Raw genomic sequence first — 11,324 nt, 5'->3', positions numbered from 1 at the left:
TATAAAGGAACTGGACTTTTAGCAACCCTGTCCAAATAAACATCTTGTCTTCTCTTTATATCTCTTCTTTGATGGGGACCTCACTATCTTAAAACAGATTTCAAGCAAAGTGCCTCTAGTCTCATAGTCGATAGTTATAAAACAACATCTCAGTTTGGCGTCCTCACTTATGCCACAGACACACTGTTGGAGGAGAGTATGAATGAGTTTAGGGTTGCTCTTGGTTCCACTACCAAATGGCCATGATTAATCCATTGAATTGTTCCAGGCCTCAATTTCCTGCTTTTCGAATCTAACAGTGACAAACTCTCCACTGGTCAAGTTATGAGGTGGTCACAGTTGTCTCAATACTACCACCCAGCCACCCCACAAGGTGAATTTGTATAGTTGCCCTCTCTTCTGCTGGAGAAGTCGTTACACTCAGTCATTACAACCTGAACCCCCTTCTAGGAGTGGCTCAGACTCCCAACACTTCTCAACAAAACAACTTCAGTTTTATTTGTGCCCAGAGGTTTAGCTTCCTTCCTTCTTTTCTTGCTTTATTCTTGTATTATTTATTGATGGCAGGCATTGGGCTAGGTGCTGAGAATATCACCATGAACAAGATGGACATAATTGCCTCCCCTCATGGAGCTTATAGACAGTATAAGAGAGATCTTCTAAAAGCAAATAGACAAGGGAAAAAATAATCACAAACTGATGAATGCCCCAAGGAAATAGCAGTCTAAAATGGAGAGTAATGGTGGGGAGGAGCAGGCAACTTCTTAGATTGCTTGGTCACGGAAAGTGTTTCTGAGAGATATTTAAGCTGAGGCCAGACAGCTGAGAGGGTGTCAGCTACTCAGAAAGTTGGAAAAAGAGCTTTCCAAATAGATAGAACAGCATCTGCAAAGGTACAAAAGTGTGTATTCAAGGACTGAAAGAAAGTCAGTGCTGGCGTTTTGTGAGTGAGGTGGTGAGAGATGCCAGTTGAGGCTGGGAGGTACATAGGGGCAGAATTAAGTCAGTGAGTCGTTCTGGTTTTTTTTTATTCTAACGATAATAAGAAATCATTAAAGTATTTTAAGCAGGTGGCATGGGATGGTTCCATTTAAGCTGAACAGATCATTTTCCATGAGGAGAACAGGTTAGAGAGAGGACAGGAAGAGAATCAGAGAGAGCAGTGGCCCAGCAGGTGGGGAGGGTGGCCTGAACTAGGATGAGAGCAGGAAAGATCGGAGAAGAAATGATCTAACTACACTTGGAGGAAATCACAAAGCTTCAGTGCTAGACTGGATCCTAGAGATACAAGAAAGGGTAAAATCAAGGATGCTCCTCCATATCTGACTTGGAGAACTCGAGGAAGATGCATAATGGATTAATATGGGGAGGAATTTAAGCTCCTGAGAGGTGAGCAGGGAGGTGGCACAAAGGTATTTAGATTTATAAGAGGTCTTGGATGGTGTTATACATTTGGAAGAGGAGAAATTACTGATAATAGAATCGAAATTGAATAGCACAGGGAAAAGGAGACAAAGACAAGACACTGTACAGGGAAAACTGGGGAAGAGAAACAGAATCAAGAGATATCAGAAAATGTTACCATATTTTGAACACTTCAACAAAACAACAAAGTAAGGAGCTCTTAACCTGTGAAGTTAAGGAAACTATTTGTAACCACATCTTTCTCCTAAAATTTCAGGAGAAATAATTTCACTTAGAGATGAGCAATAGAGGGGTGGCTCCATAGTGTAGTGGTTAGCACATCTGCTTTACACGCAGAAGGTCCTGGGTTCGTAACCCAGGTGGAGCCACGGACCATACCCCGGGTGCGCCAGGGTCCCCAGAGTGCGAGTGTGCGAGTGTGCCAGTGTGCGAGTGCACCGGGGGCACCAGGCCCCCTGTGCACGCCTCAAGGATGTGGGAGGAGACGCCCTGCCTTCAGAGATCCAGTTCTTAAGGGGAAACCAACATCCATAGGTTGGGGTGGAAGTTGGGTTGAAAAGTGGGGTAAGTTAAAGAGAGGAAAAAAAAACAGTTGAGCAATAGAAAAAGATTGAGTACTAGCAAGCATGTGAAAAAGGGACACTCATAAATTTTAGGGAAATTTTGTATTAGGACGAGCTTATTAGAGAACAATTTAGAGCATCTAAAAAATTAAAACATTCATTCTTTTTGAGACAATTCCATCTTTTGAATTTATTTTATAGGAATTCAAGCAACAGTGAAAAGAATAAAAAGATATAAGTACTAGTATTTATGACAACTTTGTAATCATAAAAAAGTGGAATTACCCCCAACATCGATCACTATGTTACTGTGCATATATACAATGAAATACTATTCAGTTGTAAAAAAGTGACATTATCTTAAGGCAGATATGAAGTTTTTCTGTGATGAAGTTTTAAATAAAAAATACAAGTTTGTGTAATCTTATTTTTTAAAATACATGTATGTGTTTTTGTCTATTATCAGAAAAACCTATATGTAACAAACCATTAAGATCAGGTATTTTATTATTTAAAAATCAAGATATTAAAAAATCTACTGTTCGTATAATTTGATTCTATAATTCCATCCCTAGAGATACATGTCCTAACAAATCATTCAAAATGGAATCAGCTTTATAAACAAAGATATCCAAAACATTATTTATAAATAATTTAAAATATAAAAGGAGTCTAAATGCCTATCAATTAAGAAATGCTTAAGTGTCTATGGCCATGCTACCCTGAACACGCCTGATTTCGTCTGATCTCGGAAGCTAAGCAGGGTCGGGCCTGGTTAGTACTTGGATGGGAGACCACCTAGGAAGACAAGGAGCTTTAGGCATTAAAAAATAAAAATAAAATAAAATAAAATAAAAAAGAAATGTAAAAAAGGAAATGCTTAAGCATATGATGGTACCTGGAAACAGGTAAAATATTATGCAGCATGTTCATGGGCATGGAACATTTCTTAGGAAATAATGACAATAAAAAGGAAACCATTTCCACATGCACAGAAAAGTATTAGAAGTAAATATACCAACATATTGTATTATCTCTGGATGATGGGATTAGAGGTGATTTTTACTTATATCTATTTCTCACTGAACTAATATCTAGGGCTTCTCCTGGGTAACACTCACTCTTCTCAATGTCCCAAGGGCCCGGTCCAGGACTTGGGGCCCAGAAGACATGACTAGTGTTTGCCTATTGGGAGATTATTTGGTTAAGGCTCCAGACAGGTTTTGCTTTCCCCATGCTCCTCGGCTCAGATGTCAACCACTAAGAAACTGCTACTGCCCAAGGGAACTTCCTTAGTAAGTAAATTTTGGTTTTGGATTTTCTCGAACAGTGTCTGAGCAGGTGGCCCTGGAGCCCCCTCAGAGTAGCACATCATTAGACAAAACTGACACACAGTTCTCCTGAAATATGCTTTCTGGCCATCAAGACCTTACGTCTCTCAAGGCTAGAGAGAAACAAAGGAGTCACTTTGGCAAACTCTTGGAATATTAATTGGTAAACACATTTGCAGAGCACAGCATGTACTTCTACAGGCACTTGAAGGAAAATGTCAAGGAGAATCTCAAGGCCCTTGCCTTCAATCAAGGATTCAAGCATTTGCTTTTAATCCATAGACTTTTGTTGATACCTAATGCACATCAATACCTGCCCTGGGCACCAAGGCACAGAGCTATCAAACATGGTAGAAGCTCAGTTTCTAGGTCTCCTGGGACCAGGACATAACTTGTGCAAAGGAGAAACAACAAAACATCACAGCCTCGATTCTCTCAGATCCCAGAGACAACACCCAACTCCATGGAGGCCAACCACCACTCACCCCAGGAAATGAGGAGTTGAGCTAAGACATTGCATCAGGGGCATCCCACCAGGATCAGGCATCAGATCGTCTCAGTGTGCGCCCATCTGTTTCCTCACTAATGACCCTCCAGGGAGGTTCCGCTTCCTCTAGCCTTTAGGTTCCTTGACTCAGATGCTGAATTAATCACTAGGGAAGGTCTCTGCCACTCAGTTAAGCCCACTTAATGAGTGAAGTTTAGATTATTTGGAATGTCTGTGAGAGAATCTGTTCTCCATCACAGACAAGGATCTCCCCAAGAAGAGTGGGGAGGTGGGTGGTTGCTGTTGTTTTGATTTTTGTATTCTTGGGTGCAGAGTTGAGTAAATCAAATGCTTCAGTTCATAATACATTATCAACACCATTTCTTGCAAGGCATCTATCTCCTGGTTTTATTGTCTTTTATTAGCTCCAATCTCCATTCCCTTCATTTCCTTCCACATAGGTAGCCTTGAAGAATGTGTCCTTGTGTCCTTGAAGAATCCATGTCTTTGTAGGTCTGTGTGTTATATAAACAGAAATTGTATTGTGCTACGGATCCCATTGTGTTTCTTACTTTTTGCATTAACACTAATTTTTATGATCCATTCTCCTTTTAATATGGACACCTAACTCCCTGCTTATCTTTTTACAACCCATTCTCTACACACAACCGGATTAATTTTCTGAAAGTCTAAATTGAACCCTATCACTTTCCTGCTTAAAGCAGTTCAAGAACTTCCTATTACAATTAGAAAAAAAATGAAAAACAGCCTCTGGGTTATACCTGGTCTTGCCCTTACATATCAACAAACTCAGCAAGTATTGTTCTCTTTCTTTTGTTCCCAAAATTTAAGCCATCTTGGCTTGCTTTCAGTTCATTGAATTCACAAAGCCCTTTCATCTCAGGGTCTTTGCCTAGTCTTTTTCCCCTGCCTGGAAGCTCTCCCCTCAATTCTTAAAATGGCTTTTTCTTTCTCAGACTTCAAGCCTTGGCTTACCTGTGTAAACTGGAGAGAATTTGGCAATTTTAGTCATCTGAGTCAGGTTCCCTGGGAGCAGAGTGATTCATGGGAATTACAAAAGTGTTTTAGTGAAGGAGTATCCTCAGAAGAAGAAGGTGGAGGTAAGCAGGGATGTGGAATCAGTACATTACCTTCACTCAGCCTGGTCTGGAGAGGAGCTCTGAAACATGAATTGCATCCATTCAATCAGTCCCATTTGGAGGTAAGGAGCCAATCTTGTCTTTCCAGTGTCAATCAGTTATTGGCTACTGATTGCCTCCGTTCCTCCTGGGTCAGTTGAGCCTGGATGCTTAACTTCTCTGGCCACAGAAAGAAAAGTTATGAGCCATTAGCAGCCAAGATGCACAGCAGCTAGAGGGTGGAGATGAGTGAACCAGCCAGTGAAAGGTACCAATAGAACCCACTAGTAAAATTTAAGGTGTGCATGGCCTTCTTCCCAGCACTTCATTCTTAGCAGTATACTCTAGGGAACCTTGATTCATGTGCCCAAATAGTAGTGTACAAGAAAGTTCATTTCGGTACTTTTTATAGTAGCGAAAAACTAGAAATAACCTAAATGCCTTTCAACAAGAGGAGATAAACAAATTATAGTATATACCTCTTATAGCAGCAGAAATAATGAACTCGAGTATGTGTATCAACATGGACAAATCTCAAAACATGATTTGAGTAAAAAAAGCAAGTTTCAGAATACATACTGTATGATGCCATTGAAATAAAATTTTAAAATATGCAAAACAATGTTAAATATTTTCGTGGGTGCACAACTTTTGAGTAAAATTATAAAAAAAAAGACATAAGAATGACAAACACAAATTTGATGACAGACATTACCTCTGGGGAAGGAAACACTGGGATGGAATTAGGAGTTCAAGAGTTCTCTCAGCTGTAACTCTAATGTTTTATTTAAATACATACACACATATACAATGGCAACATTTTAAGATTACTACATGAGTGATTATTTTTTATTCTATATACTATACTCTGTATTTGTAATATTCACACGTTTAAAAATTACAGAAAATATCTATGTGGCTATATGTACACCTAGAGTGATGTTTCTTTTAACTAATAGTCCACTGTATGTGTTCACCAGATTTTATTCATCCATTTCTCCAAGTGATGAACACCTAACCTCACACTACCACAAACAATGCTGTGATGAACAGCCTGTGCATGTCTATGGACCTTAATTCATTTTATCGGAGGTATATGCCCAGGAGTCTAGGTAACAGGAGATATTTGATTGATGATAGATAGATAGATAGATAGATATAGATAGATAGATAGATAGATAAAGTGGATCTAGATGGATGAATGGATATATACACATATATGTGTAAGTGTATATATCCCAATATGGGCAACCAGGAGAACAATTTATCAGTACTTAGCAAAATTATATATGTATATTCAAATATATGTATATATGTAAATATATTTAATTTTAATTTTTCTAAATACTGATAGATTGTTCTCCTGATTGCCTGTACTAGTTTACACTCCCTTCATTGTACATGATTTTTCCATTTTCCCATATCCTCACCAACAGTCGGTATCATCTGATTAGTGTAAAGATCATCTCATTATTTTTCTGATTATAAATGAGATTTAATATCTCTCCATATCTTGTTAACAACTTGGGTTTCCCTTTATGAAATTCCCTTTTCATATACTTTACCCATTTGGCGGGGGGGTGGGGTAGTGGGGGTGGGAGAAATTTTCTTCCTATTTTTTTTTGACAGAAGTTTCTTACAAATTCTAGATTTTTTTAATTAAAAGTTATTGGATGGACATTGATTAAGAAATGAAAAAAAACTCTTTTTGCAATTGCAACAAAAAGAAAAACATACCTAGGAATAAACCTAATGAAACATGTGAAAGATTTATATACACTAAAATCTGTAAGACATTATTAAAAGAAATTGAAGAAGATGCAAAGAAATGAAAAGATATTCCATGTCCTTAGATTGGAAGAATCAACATAGTTTAAATGACCTTATTGCCTAAAGTATTATACAGATTTAATGCAATTCCCATCAAAATCCCAATGGCACTTTTTAGAGAAATAGAACAAAAAATCATCAGATTTGTGTGGAAGCACAAAAGACCCTCAAGAGCAAAAGCAATCCTGAGAAAAAAGAACAAGGCTAGAGGCATCACTCTGCCAGACTTCAAATTATACTACAAGGAGACAATAATCAAAACGGCATGGTATTGGCAGCAAAACAGACACATAGACCAATGGAACAGAATTGAGAGTCCAGAAGTAAACCCGCACATATATGGACAAATTCTAGATACTAATTTCTTGTTGGTTTTAAGATATAGTTGGTTGGTTTTAAGATAAATATTCTATGAACATTTGTGTAGAGGTTTTTTTGAGTGAACGTAAGTTTTTAATTCTCTGGGATAAATGCCCATGAGTGCAATTGCTGAATCATATAGTAGCTACATGTGTAGTTTTATAAGAAATGACCAAACTGTTTTCAAGAGCGGCTGTAACATTTTACATTCCCACCAACACTGTATGAGTGATCTAGTTTCTCCACATCTTCACCAGCATTTAGTGTTGTTACTATTTTTTACTTTAGCTATTCTGACAAATGTGTAGTGATATCTCATTGTGGTTATTTAGCCTTTTCCTACTGGCTTATGATATTAAACATCTTTTCAAGGGCTTGTCATCTCTATATCCTCTTCAGTGAAATGTCTGTTCATTTATTCTGTTCAATTCTCCAGTTAAAGCATCTAGGCCTGGATTTCCTCATTGGAATGTTTTAACTACAAATTCAATTTCTTTAATAGGACTATTCAGGTTATGTCTTTCTTCTGAGTAAAGTTTTATAGTTTGTTTCTTTTAAGGAATTGGTTTGTTTCACCTAACTTGTTGGAAATATGTGTACAGTATTGTTCTCTTTCTTTTTCTTGATCATTCCTGCTAGAAATCTGTTAATGCTATCGATTTGTTTATTTTCTGTTTATTTTTCAGGCAACCAGTGTCTTAGTTTGTTGACGGCTGTTTTGCAATTCTTTATTTTACTGATTTCTGCCATTATCTTTTTCGTTTTCCTTGTTTCTTTACAGTTACTCTGTTGCTCTGTCACCAATTTATAATTTGGATACTTAGATCTTTATTTTCAACTGTAATTCTTTCCTGGTAAGTCTATTTAAAACTAAAAAAGATCTTTTATATTACTGCTTTTGATTTGTAGTTTTTCTTTATTGTTTTTTAGTTCTAAGTATAATTTTGCTCATGATTCCCTTTTGAACCTGAGGTTTATTTAGTATATACTTCACTTCATATTTAGTAATACCCTTTAAACTTGAAGATATTTAGAAATTTTAAAACTATCCCTTTATTATCAATTTCTTACTTTAGTACATTACGGTTGGAGGACATATTTGCATTATGCATTATGGTCCAAGAACATGCCAGTGGAGAAAAAAACATATTTTTTTCTTCAAAATTTATTAAGACTTTCTTTGTGGCATAGTACATGCTAATGTTTTATTTTGCTTAAGAAGTGTGGGCATTACCTGTTAGGTGCTGATATAATATGTATAATAAAGTCAAACAATAATTCCCATTTGCTATACTTTCTTCTGATTTTTTTCTCATTTACTGATCCCATTTAATAGGTTTTTCTTCTTGAGGATGTTTTGAAATATACACATTCTATTTTGCAAGCCAGGATGCTTTCCCTTAACTTATAACACTTGCATCTAAATTTATTCCATGGTTTTCTTAAATATATCTGTATTTCCCCTAGCAAGACAAGTTCTTTATCATGCTCTCATATCTTGTATTCCCCCACTCTCATCCACTACGTAGTATTGACACTATCTAGCATTTTAGAATTTTATTTCAGACTTTTTCTGTATTTATTTCCCACTTTACTTACCATAAATCCTTTATCGTCTTCCTGGATATCTTTTCCTTCTTATTTGAGTACTTTGTTTAAAGGTGCTTTCAAGGTAAATCTTTGTCTGGAGAACTTTTTAGACCTTGTATAATTGATAATAATTTCATTATGCCTGCAAATTTAAGCAACCATTTGGCTGGACATTAATTTTTATACTTAAAGGTATTTTATTAATACTTTACAAATATCATTCAATTGTCTTCTTACATCTAGTATGTTGTTTAGAAATCTGAATTCAGTCTTATAATTGCTATTTTGTATGTGATTCTCTTTCTGGAAACTTAAAATTTTCTCTTTGTAGTGTTCCTTTATTTAAATAAGGAATAAAATGTGTGCATTATTTATTACACTGAAAAACTCCGACCACTAATAATCATGTTTTTGGGTTAATCCGATTGAGTTAAGAATATTAACAATAATTTGCATACAACAAATACTTTCCTAAATACAATAGATGAATTCTTTTATATGTACTTTTTAAACATATTATATATTTATGATTCAGAAGTAACCTTGAACCTTTTAATCATTAAAAATATACAAAACAGTTACAAGTGGAAAGAATACTGACAAAGTGCCCTGTGTTTTTATCTCAGAGACATATCATAGAAATCTCAGGTTAAGAAAACTTCGAAAAATGTTGTTTTGTATATTAAGAATGCATTTTGGTAAAAAAAACTAAAAAAGAAAAAAGAAAAAAAGAAAAAGAATGCATTTGGGAGAATGGAGAGAATAATAGCTTTCCCTTTGGCTTAAAACAATCAGGAGTCTGAAGTCACTGAACTTAGAAGACAGCAGCTCCTGATGGAGTCAGAATTCTCAGGCAGGGAATCCAGCATGGTGGGGGAGCATACTTGTTTCTTCACTCAACCCCTTCACAATGCTAAGCTCAGGTTCTCAGTTTAAAAAAGGCTTCTGGGGTCCTACTTCAGAAGGGTAATCATTTGATAGTATTAACAACTTTTTCATCTTATTAACTGCAATGAATGATGTTGTGAAATCCTTTTCCATTTTAAAACATAACCAACAAAGCAGCACGCACCATTGGGAGTCCGAGGGTAACAGCTGTACCCTACCAGTCTGTGAGCTCTGTAAACCAGAAACACGGGGGAGGGGGCGAGTGTGGAGCAGCCTGGAGTTCAGCTGTCAGTGGCCCCATGGAGTTGATTGTAGTCACTTTTCTGCCATTAATTATAATCATAGCTGTACCCTTTTTCCAAGCATTGTAACCTCATTGGAGGCTTTCCATCAACACCTTATGCCTGTAAACATGTTTGGGGCACAATATGTTGTTCTCCAGGAGTGGGGTGGAAAGTTGCAGGCAGGTGGCAAGAACAGCCACACACTCTCCCTTGTTTTTCAGGAACTTGGGCTTGCCCAGCATAAAACTGAAGCTGAATCCAACCCTCTGCGTCTGCAGGGAGACTCTGCCCACGGACCACACACTACCTGACACCAGAAGCCCCTTGTGGTAATTCCACTGCCTCCATCTTCCCAGCCCTGTGGCTGCAGTTCTGATCCAGGAAGCAAACATAGCATCCGCATGGAAGCTGTCATGACAACAACGTCCATTCTCTCAAGGAGAGCAGTAGACCTTTCAAGAGAGGGCACCTCCTCCTCAGGGGGAGCAGTGACTTCAGAAGGATCAGAACTTTCCAGAGTCAATTCCCCCTTTTTCATATTTGATTTTCTTTGTGATTTTGTCAGGATCTTGGCCTCCTCTGCTGTGACAAGAATGTCCTTTTAATTAGGGTAAGCATATCCACAGAGTCTCTTATATGCTTCCAGTTTCAAGCCTTTGTTGCCCAGTTTTAATTGCTGGCACCAGGCCCTCATGATGTCTCCATGAAGCAGGTTGACAGGTGGTCATTTAGAGGGTAATTGAGGAATAGGTATCTTCTTCCGAAATGTTTCTCTTTTATTGTTTTGTACCATCTTTTGTGGACAAGAAGCTTTGTTATCTTTCACAGATCTTTTTTGTTTGGTACCCTTCCCTGAGGTTCTTTGTGTACTTGGTTCACCAGCAGCCAGCTGTTCCTCTTTAGCTTCTACTAACAAAGGTTAGAATTTGCCAGGCATATTTTTTTTATTTTTTCCCTGACTTCTTTGTGGAGTTCCACTTCATGCCTTTGGCATTCTCCATGCTCAGAAGTCGAGGTTGATTTTTAAAAAAATCTCCTTACTTCTGTGTCTGTGGTGTTTTAAATTCCGCTATAATGTGTTTAGAGATTCATTTTTCTTAGTACTTTTTTGTTTGTTTGGAACTTCACAGGCTCCTTCATTCTGAAGTTGTTTATTACTATGTTTCTGGAGAACCTATCATCATTACTTCTCAAAATATTTCCTTCCCTCTGCTTTCTCTGTCTTTTTCTGTGACTCCTATTTTCTAGATGTGGACACTTTTATTTATATCCTCTATCTCTCTTACCTTTTCTCTTGCTAGTCCATGTTTTTATTCTTCACTGCTGCCTTTAAGTGACACTACATGATATTCTGGCTCACTAATTCATTCTTTACCTGTATTCCTCCCACTGTTTATATCAGCTAACAAATTATTTATTTCAACTGT

The 11,324-nt window shown here is 37.2% G+C and overlaps 2 pseudogenes; one reads left to right on the top strand and one right to left on the bottom strand.

Annotated features, from left to right (window-relative positions):
• Window positions 1-2,692: 2,692 nt before the first annotated feature.
• Window positions 2,693-2,811, top strand: LOC120621227 (uncharacterized; annotated as a pseudogene).
• Window positions 2,812-9,986: 7,175 nt separating this feature from the next.
• LOC120621172 (developmental pluripotency-associated protein 4-like) lies at window positions 9,987-11,093 on the bottom strand (annotated as a pseudogene).
• Between the last annotated feature and the right edge of the window lie 231 nt (window positions 11,094-11,324).

The sequence above is a fragment of the Pteropus medius genome, unplaced genomic scaffold (assembly GCF_902729225.1).
Source record: "Pteropus medius unplaced genomic scaffold, Ma_sr-lr_union100, whole genome shotgun sequence".
Lineage (NCBI taxonomy): Eukaryota > Metazoa > Chordata > Mammalia > Chiroptera > Pteropodidae > Pteropus > Pteropus medius.
Note: the sequence above shows the minus strand (reverse complement) of the source record. Positions and strands in the feature narration are given on the sequence as shown.